The sequence below is a fragment of the Solanum verrucosum genome, unplaced genomic scaffold, assembly GCF_900185275.1.
Source record: "Solanum verrucosum unplaced genomic scaffold, falcon-dt-bn FXZP01000152.1, whole genome shotgun sequence".
Lineage (NCBI taxonomy): Eukaryota > Viridiplantae > Streptophyta > Magnoliopsida > Solanales > Solanaceae > Solanum > Solanum verrucosum.
In genome coordinates, this window is record NW_026020179.1 from 67213 (window position 1) to 76891 (window position 9679).

Genomic DNA, 9679 nt, shown 5'->3' on the forward strand with positions numbered 1-9679 from the left:
CTATGTGCATCACCATATGAGATCATTTGCATAAGTTCTATTTCGTTTTACCTCTTTTATTAGTTTTTATAACCAAACAAAACTATCAATTTGTCACTTTTCCAATAGTAACATACAACAATCAGTTTTCTCACTTGTTCTGTTAGGTTTAAAAGCTTAAAAATGATTCACTTGTAATTCATAATGAATTTCTCAATTTGAATACAACTCTCTCGATATTAATCATATTGTTTTAGCTCATCTAGTTGTTAATGCCTCTTTTCAAGTTTAGTTCATTGTTCTTAACCTTTAAGAACACTTAGTTCTTTAAGGATAGATCCCCTTTATTTTTGTGAGCATAACACAATATAAAACTGAATCTTTTTTTACAAATAATGATCAGCAGCTAGTGTGATCAGTGAACCAAACTAACTTAAACAAGAATAGTTATAACTTGAACAAAACAAACAACAAATCGGTTTAATCGAAGGAAACAAATAAATTGGAAGAAGTGGAGAAATACCTGAGATTCGAGTGAATAAAAGATACACATTGAGTTGAGATCAGAGCTAAGCAGACCTGTGCTTTTTTTGTTCTGAAAAATACAGATGAAACACTGAAACCAAGTTGTTGCCACTACTTCTAGGCAGACCTATGTTTTTTCTATTTTGATAAATAAAAGATTTTCAGCTGAGACCTACACTTAGATTTATAGAAGAAAAAATCAACTCGCAAAGAGGAGAAATAACTGAGATACAACTATAATAAAATAAGACAACCTGTTAGAAAAAACGGATTAATAATGTTTTAAGAAACTGTTAGAATGTATCTTCTTGAAAGATATCAAGTTTTTCAAGTTTCAAACCCAAACAAAATTATCACTTTTTCCACCTTCTATGTGCATCACCACATGAGGTCTTTTGCATAAGTTCTATTTCGTTTTACATCTTTTATTACTTTTTAGAACAAAACAAAACTATCAATTTATCACTTTTCCAATTGTAACATACATCAATTAGTTTTCTCACTTGCTCTGTTAGGCTTAAAAGCTTAAAAACGATTCGCTTGTACTTCATAATGGATTTCTCAACTTGAACACAATTCTCTCGATATTGATCATATTGTTTTAGCTTGTATGCTTGTTAGTTCCCCTTTTAAAGTTTAGTTCGTTGTTGTTAAACTTTAGGAACACTTAGTTCTTTAAGGATAGATCCCCTTTATTTTTGGGATCATAAAACACTGTAAAACTGAATCTTTTTTTTACAAATGATGATCAGCAGCTAGTGTGATCAGCGAACAAAACTAAATTAAACAAGAAGAGTTATAACTTGAACAAAACAAACAAAAAAATCAGCCTAATAGAAGGAAACAAATAAACAGGAAGAAGTGGAATAATACCTCAGATTCGAGTGAATGGAAGATAGTGATTGAGATCGGTGCTAAACAGGCATGTACTTTCTTTGTTCTTAAATAATACAAATGAATAACTGAAACAAGTTGTTGCGTCTGCTTCTAGGTAGACCTGTTCTTTCTCTATTTTGAGAATACAAAGATTTTCTGTAGAGAGCTACTCTTAGATCGTTGTATTGTGAAGATCGTTGTTAGGAGAAATCGCTACTAGGGTTGTTATATTTCACGTTATGTTTTGAGAAATAGAGGTGTTTTATTTTTTGATTTCCTCTTACAATTTTAATTAGTAATGGACATTTTGGCGCCTAGTTTTGCTGAAAATAGACTCTTTTTTTTTAACATTTCAATACTTTCCCGCCTTAATAAATTTCTCAAGACCCCTAAATTATAAATTAGGACCAGTTTATACTTTCTCTTGAGACCACATTTAGTACCTTCACAATAACACAAGAAATTAAAGACCGGATTAAAATCTCGTCCCAATACATACACATTTAAAGATGGGATTATTAACTTGTTCCTAAATATTTGTCTTAAATAAAGCTTTTTCATGTAGTGTAAGCTGGTCCACATTCTTCCTCAACTCAGCAATAGCAGCCTTTTATGCCGTCACCTCCTCTGTGTCCCCTTGGCCTCGCTCACACACCGCTATCCGTGCCATGGGGGCATCAATAGATATGCTCAGGGGTGTCATAGCATTAGCCAGATCCCTCTTGATTATGCCAAGAATGGTGGCTTCAAGCCTGGAAGTGTGTTTATCAGCAGAATGGCTAGCAGCAGCAGAGGCACTAGACCTAGGAGGAAAAGGAGTTGTAGAGGAACTAGGCGGCATGAAAAGGGCAGTGCTAGATATACCTGAAGGCCCAGGGGCTGGAGTAGGCAAAAGTGCCTCAGCAGGTAACGCACCAGTATCCACTACCGGGAATGTATCCAAAACCCCAAAAGATCAAAAAGGTTCTTCCTCTCAAAATATTTCTCTCCCTAGAAAACCTAAGACTTAAATAAGGAGAAAGAGCTTGACGCTTAGGTCAAGAACAAAGCCACCATTGTTGGAAGCTTATGTTAAGGCTCTGAATTGAGGTATATTCGCTTATTCATCTATGGGTTCTTCCACCCATAGATCCCACTTAGTTTACCTCAAATTTGTGAAGAAGAACCCCAATCTAAGCTAGGATTTCTTCCAATGTGTAGGTAAAGTTGGGCATGATTCCAATTGGATGGATAATACTTATTTATGGATAATTTAGTATTGATTTATGATATTATGGTGAATTCATGTAATTTCCATGGTTACCCTAGTCTAGGTGATGAAGTTGAATTATGTGGGTTTATGCCAGGGAAGGTGAAATTGGAGGTTCATAGGTAATCTTCTAGAATTGATTCTTTGAGTAGTAATTGTCTAAAGCTAAAAACATATACTTGAATTGAACTAGAATAATGTGAATATGATGAGACTTGATTAGTAAGGCTTGATATTGAACTTACATGATGAATTATGACTAAGAATACCTAGTAATGAAGAATGTGGGTGAATGCCTTGTGAACTAGGCATGCATGATGATAGAATGAAGTAAAGCATAGAGAGTAAGGCTTGTAGTCATGAATGTTGAATCACTAGGTCTTTGAGAGTAAAGTTAATGTAATGAATAGAAGTCTAACAGGTAGAATTGTGGTGAAAGGCCTATACTCACCTAACCTACCTTATGAATTCTTGGAAGTATAAAGTGATAGAATCACTTAAACATGGATTGATTGTCAAGGACATCCTTCCATGAGACATGAACGTTAAGCAAGGCTTAATAGTGAAATCATGGGGTGTATGTCTGACCCCAAGTCGATATTGACAATGAGATAGAGTGTCACACAAGAGAGGGTCTGGGCTCCAATTTGAAAGGAGAACCACACCTAGTTGATGTGAGGAATATCCAATGTAAAGGGGGAACTCTTACATAGAAGAGTGTGGGTTTTCCCAAAGTTAGGTCTCATGAGATGGAAGCCTTAATATAGTTGAGTTAAGGTTTCTAGTAGCAATCTCCGTATACAATGAACTAAGACATGCTTGAAGAAGTATCTCATAGTGTTCAAAAGCATTAATGAACTAATACATTCTAGATGAAGTATATCATAGTGTTCAAGAGAATAAATGGACTTACACATGCTTATGGTAGTATCTCATAGGGTCAATCTTATTAATGAACGAAGACATACTTAAAGGAGTATCTTATAGTGTTCAAGGTATACATGAATTTAGACATGCTTAAGTAAGTATATCATAGGATCCATGTTGATAATGAACTTAGACATGCTTAAAGAAGTGTCTCATAGGGTTCAACCTACTAATTAACTAAGATATCCTTAAGGGAATACCTCACAGCGTTCTAAAGTTAAAGAGAGGAACTAAGGTCCAAACTAAGAAGCCTTAGTGTAAGGACCTAAAATTAGTACTTAGCGTGAATAGTATTATGGGATGCTATCCATGCATTGGAGAAGTATGACTTAAGGTTATTCAAGAAAGTGTTCTTTCATGATGTATGTTTGATGGATTGTTGCTATAGTTGCCATCTATGAGATGATTGAATTAGGGCGATAGTTCCCCTGTCTATATGAATAAATCTAATAATAAGACCAAGTGAATGGTAGGTATGTTGATGGTGGCTGTAAGGCTATGTTTAGTATGAATGGTATTATGGGATTCCCTTCATACATTGCACAAGTGTTCTTTGAGGTTACTTAGAGGTATAGTACTCCTATAGAGTGAAAGCCTAAGATTGACCATGCATATAGACTATGGTTAAGATGGCCAAAAAGGGGTGCTTATCTTGGATGGTACTAGGGGATGCTATTCATGCATTTCACAAGTATGCCTTGATGTTACTTGAGAATAGTCCTTTATGATGTGAATGACTAAGAGTTGAGTAAACCTTATATGATGTGTATGTTGGAGACTTTGCTTATTATTATGATATTGTCTCTTATGCTTATAGTTTATGTTTCATGAAGTATTTCATATGATTATGGATTATGTAGTATGTTGAATAACCCTTGTCTTATGCTCTTATGATTATGCCTAACATATTTTGTACATTTTGTACTAATGCATACTTTGCCTACACTCTAATCAAATGTAGGGTTTGGAAACTTGAGTGCTATATTTGGAGATACATTTCTAAGGAGCAAAGGAGTTGGAGATTTTGGTGAGTCTTCATAGCTTCGAGGACAAAATCCACTAGTTCCTTGATGCCTTTTTTTCATGTTTAGACTATTGTATGGTCTGTGTCCCAAGTGTTTTACTCTAAAGTTGCATTAGATGCTTTAAGACAAAGTATAGAAAGACTTCCGCTTGTTTTTATGAAAATGACTTTGATTGTATGGATAAAAGTTTTTAAATTTTCCATTCTTGTCTATTATATTATGTTATGATATGCTAAGGGCTTGTATGAGACCCCTTCGGGGTCAAGTACGCCATTTACATTTACGGTGTACCCCTGGTTCGTGACAAACTTGGTATCAGAGCAGAAGGTTTAGAATGGTTCTAGGATTCTCTCAAACAACCTTTAGTAGAGTCTTTTTTCATAAATGTGAAGCGCGCCACATTTATTCTTAAGTGGTTATTGGATGTTTAGGAAATCTTACTTTTTCATTCTCCAAGTCGTGCCATAGAGTTTGGCTCTAGTAGGTCCTTCTTCTAATCTGTGCCCTATGGTTTTTCAAGGTATGGCTAATACAAGTGAAAATTCCAGGAGAGATGAAAAAGACAATGTGGAGCAAGAGGTTACTCTCCAAGTCCCACACTAAGCTCTTCTTCAAGTTCCAACTGACCCTCTAGCTAAGAATGTAACTCTTGCGAAGTTTAGCGCTTCTATGGAATTGTTGGCTCAAGCCTTGACGGCGCAAGACAATAGAGAAGTTGTAGCTCTGGCAAACCCAATAAGTGGGATGGTTGCTTCTAGAAAAAGGGAGTTTTATCGATCCAAAATGGAGGAAGATCCTCAAGGTTTTATAGATAAAGTGTATAAGGTGCTTGCCATCACGGGATTGACTTCGCTAGAGAAAGCGGAGCTAGCCGCTTATCAATTGAGGAATATTGCACAAATATGGTATGAACAATGGAAGGACAATAGGCAGGTAGAAGCGGGCCTAATAGAGTAGAAAGGTTTCAAAGAAGCATTCCCACATAGGTTCATTCCTCTAGAGTTAAGACAATGAAAGATGCAAGAATTCATTAACTTTCGTCAAGGAGGTATGAGTGTGAAGGAGTATGCTCTTAAGTTCACCCAACTATCTAAGTATGCTCCAACTATAGTGGAAGACACGAGGGCTAGATTGAATAAATTTGTGATGGGAGTGTCCGACTTGGTAGAGAATGAGTGTCGTTCGGCAATTCATATCCCAAGTATGAATATTTCAAGTCTTATGGTTCATGCCGAACAATTTGAGGAGCAAAAGGACAAGAAAATGAATAAGGAGATAAAAAGAGTTAGAACCAATGATGTGAACTTTTCTAATGCTAAGTCTGATGGACAAGGTAGGCCTAAATCTAAACAAAGGTATTCCGGCCAAGATTCTTCCAACATCCCGAGGTTTGACAAAGAAAAGGGTAGTGGGTCTCTATTTCCTACATCTGCCTGCACCAAGTGTGGAAGGAGTCATTATAGTAAGTGCCTAGCCGACATGGATGGTTCTATGGGTATGGGAAGGATGGGCCCAAAATGAGAGATTGTCCGGTTCTTAAGGCTAAGGGAAGGAAGGATAAGAAGGTTGCCTCTAGTGGTCCGGATGAGAGTGCTCAAAAGAAGTATAGGTTTTATGCTTTCCAATCTACAGAAGATCAAGAGTGATCTCCTCATGTTGTTTTCAATATGTGTTTTATGCTTTAGTAATTTTCAGATTTTCTTGTCTTTTGTGACTTGTTATGTTAGACCTTAAAGTTGTCTTTAGCATGAATGATGTTAAGAAGTGATTGAATAGGCTTACTCCCAAGGGGGATATATTGTTCCTAAAAAGTAAGGTTATTGTGTGTTTATGTGTTTCCTTGATTTCCTTATATGATGCATGTTCATGAAACTACTTAGTCCTTGTTAGAAATGACTTATATGCATTGTTTTACTTCATGTTGTAGTGCATTTGACTATAGTTGCATATAGACTTCATGAGAGGAATCTATGATCATGCTCTAGTTTGGAGTTGAGAGATTCCTCCTTCAATGAATGTTTTTTTAGAGTAAAATGCATATGAGCTCCATGAGTGTTTGTTGAGCATGATTTAGTTTGGAGAATGTAGTTCCTCCTATGAATATGATGAGTTATAAGATTTCATGCATAATGGGTTGTTAGATGAAGTTTCTACTTCCTTGTGTTGCATTAGATGTTGCATGCATGATGGGCTTCTAGTCTAGAGTCGTTTCCCTTAAAAAACTGTTTAGGAATATCATTCGAGGATGAATGTTCCCAATGGGGAGATATCGTAATACCCCGGAAACTAGTAGACCAAACTAGAGCCTCAAGCAAGGGTTCTAGATTTTGATGTTAAAGGTTAGAGTCGTAGATAAGACTTCCAGTACCTAGAATAAGGGGTTTAGGGGTTCAACGTCAAGGCACGTGTTATACCCTACAACTTAGAAGACAACCTAAGGTTTGGTTGAGTGTTACAGGGGAAAGTGACAAGGCAAAAGGGGCAAAGCCTAAGCCAAAGGCCAAGGCTGCCCCAAACTTGGAGCACACTTCGTCAAGTCCACGACCACCACCAGAACCAGTGGCGTGGAGCATGGCTCATGGTACGGTTTGTGAGGCCAAGGCAGTAGCTCCCTAGGGTTTGCCTCTAAGTGGCATACCTCCACGAGCCACTTCACGACCAGTGGTTTTGACCACAGTTCGTGGGAAGGCTCGTGATGATATCTTAGGATGAGGGAAGCCAAGACATTTTAAGTCAAGTATTGCCCCATGTTCACGACCACATTGACGACCAAACCTCCTATTCAAGTTGTAAAGAAAGGCCTGACCAAAGAAATGATAATACCGAAAGATATTGGAGAAGAACCAGAAATACCAAAATTTGAGATACCCAATCTTTATGCCAATAAAAGAATAATTGGTATATCAACTATAATACAAGAACTACCCAACAATTATTTGAATGGAAATGCTATATGGAGTTACTATTCTAGAGATCAAATAGTGATTTATGCCAAATAAAGGGAACTAAGGAAATCAGATATGGATGTAGTTCAGAAATGGATTTTATCATTATTAAAATCAGAAGAAAGGCCTATGACAAGAGCATTAAAGGCAGGATTTATTTCTTCAGAACTATTAACCAGATATTATAAGCTAATTGGACACAAATATCCTGATCACATATGTTCAAAATGAAATGGAGAAGACAATGTGATTCCCGATGTCCAGCTAGAATAAAGTCAAAGAGATATGAAGACAAAGAAGATAGGGACAAAGAAGATAAAGACAACTAAAGTGATAAGGTAAAGAAGACATATTTGGCTAGAAAAGCCAAAAGTAAATAGTATAAAGTAAATAGTACTATGTAGGAGCATTATTGTAAATTATTAGGTACATTATTTTTCGTCTTATTGTAAGAAAGTTAGTAGAGTAGAAATAAATTATGTAAATTAGTCAACAAATGTAGGGTAGTATGCATTATTAAAGTAGGTACATATTAAAGTGGTAGGTGGAGTGGAGTGCATTATGAATGGACAAGTGTAAAGCGGTAGGTGTGGTAGGTGTGCATTATTAAAGTAGTGTGCAGATAAATATAAGTGTAGTAGATATAGGATAGAATTTCCTTTCCATATAAAGGAATGTACATGTAACATAAGGGGCAAGCCTTCAATAAACGAGGCAAGCTTCCATAAAAACACTCTCTCAATATTCATACTTAAAAGATAATGGAGCAACCCTCAGATACCACAGACAAGCAAGAGGCAAAGGTATATTGTTCAACAAATATGCAGAACTAATTTCATATATTCCTGAATATCATATATATGATTGAATAAAGTTATGTTAGTTATTATGTATTAGAATTATTTGAATCATGATTTCTAGTTTATTAGCACATTGGAAACAGGGAGAAAACTTTTATACTATGTCATCTTAATGTTGAAACCGGTAGGCAAGGAAAGCCGTTTAGGGGAGTAAACAAAGTTGAGGCGCTGATAAGAAGGAAGTATCTGCTAAAGTACGATGCTCGTAGTGACAGGAGAACATGATAAACAGATAATCTAGTTCATAATGATCTAATATGAATTTAATCAATTATGGATATGATAGGAAGGAATAATTGGAAATAAAAAATCTGCATAACAACGAACATGACTACATACATGCATGATGAAATAATAGAAAACTATGAAACTTTAATCCTATATATACTAAGAGGTATAGAGATAATTGAATTAAGAAGAATCATATGGAAAAAATATTTAATGATAACGAATCAGAATATATATTAGACCAACAATGGTATGAAATAGACCTACATGATTTAGACCTCGAAAGAATAGAATGGTATGATTTAGAAATAAATTCAGATTAAAATGAACTACGAATATTTATAACAGAAGCTATGAAAGACATAAAACTGTTAGAATAATTAATGAAAAATAATTTACATATGTACCTAAGAACCCAAGATATGTTGTATCTAGAATATATCACAAATAATATTAAAGAAATAGTCAGATTAAGATAACTATCAGAAGAATATTACAATAAGTATTATATTCTTGTCAGTTTTTATTACTTCAATAGTAATGTAAAATTTAATATATTTAATACCAATCTTCTAATTTCTTTTGTAGTTACTGAATCCTGTATTTTTCTTGTTAGCCACCATTTTGCTTGTGTGTTATCTGTCCTTATAATAAATTTGTTATATACAATATATGGTTCAAATGATAGTAAACATTTATACACTGACTAAAAATTTTTTCCATTTATTTCCCATCTTATTTCTGCATTAGTAAATGTTCCTGAATAATATCTACAATGATGTTCTATTTTTTCTTTATCATACCTGTATTTTAAAACTCCTCCATAACTTTTTTCACTGGCGACAGATTCTACTATATAAGTGATTTTTTTGTTTTCATCCGGAAAATATAGTTTAGGTAGGTTCTTACATAATAGTTTTACTTTTTGTATTTGTGTTTGGTCTTTTTTATCAAACTGGTATTCTATGTCTTTCTTTAATTTTTGGTGTAATGGTTTTAAATTCTTTGCTAATTTTGGTATGTATTCTCTTACTTGATTTAATAGTCCTAAGAATGATTGTAATT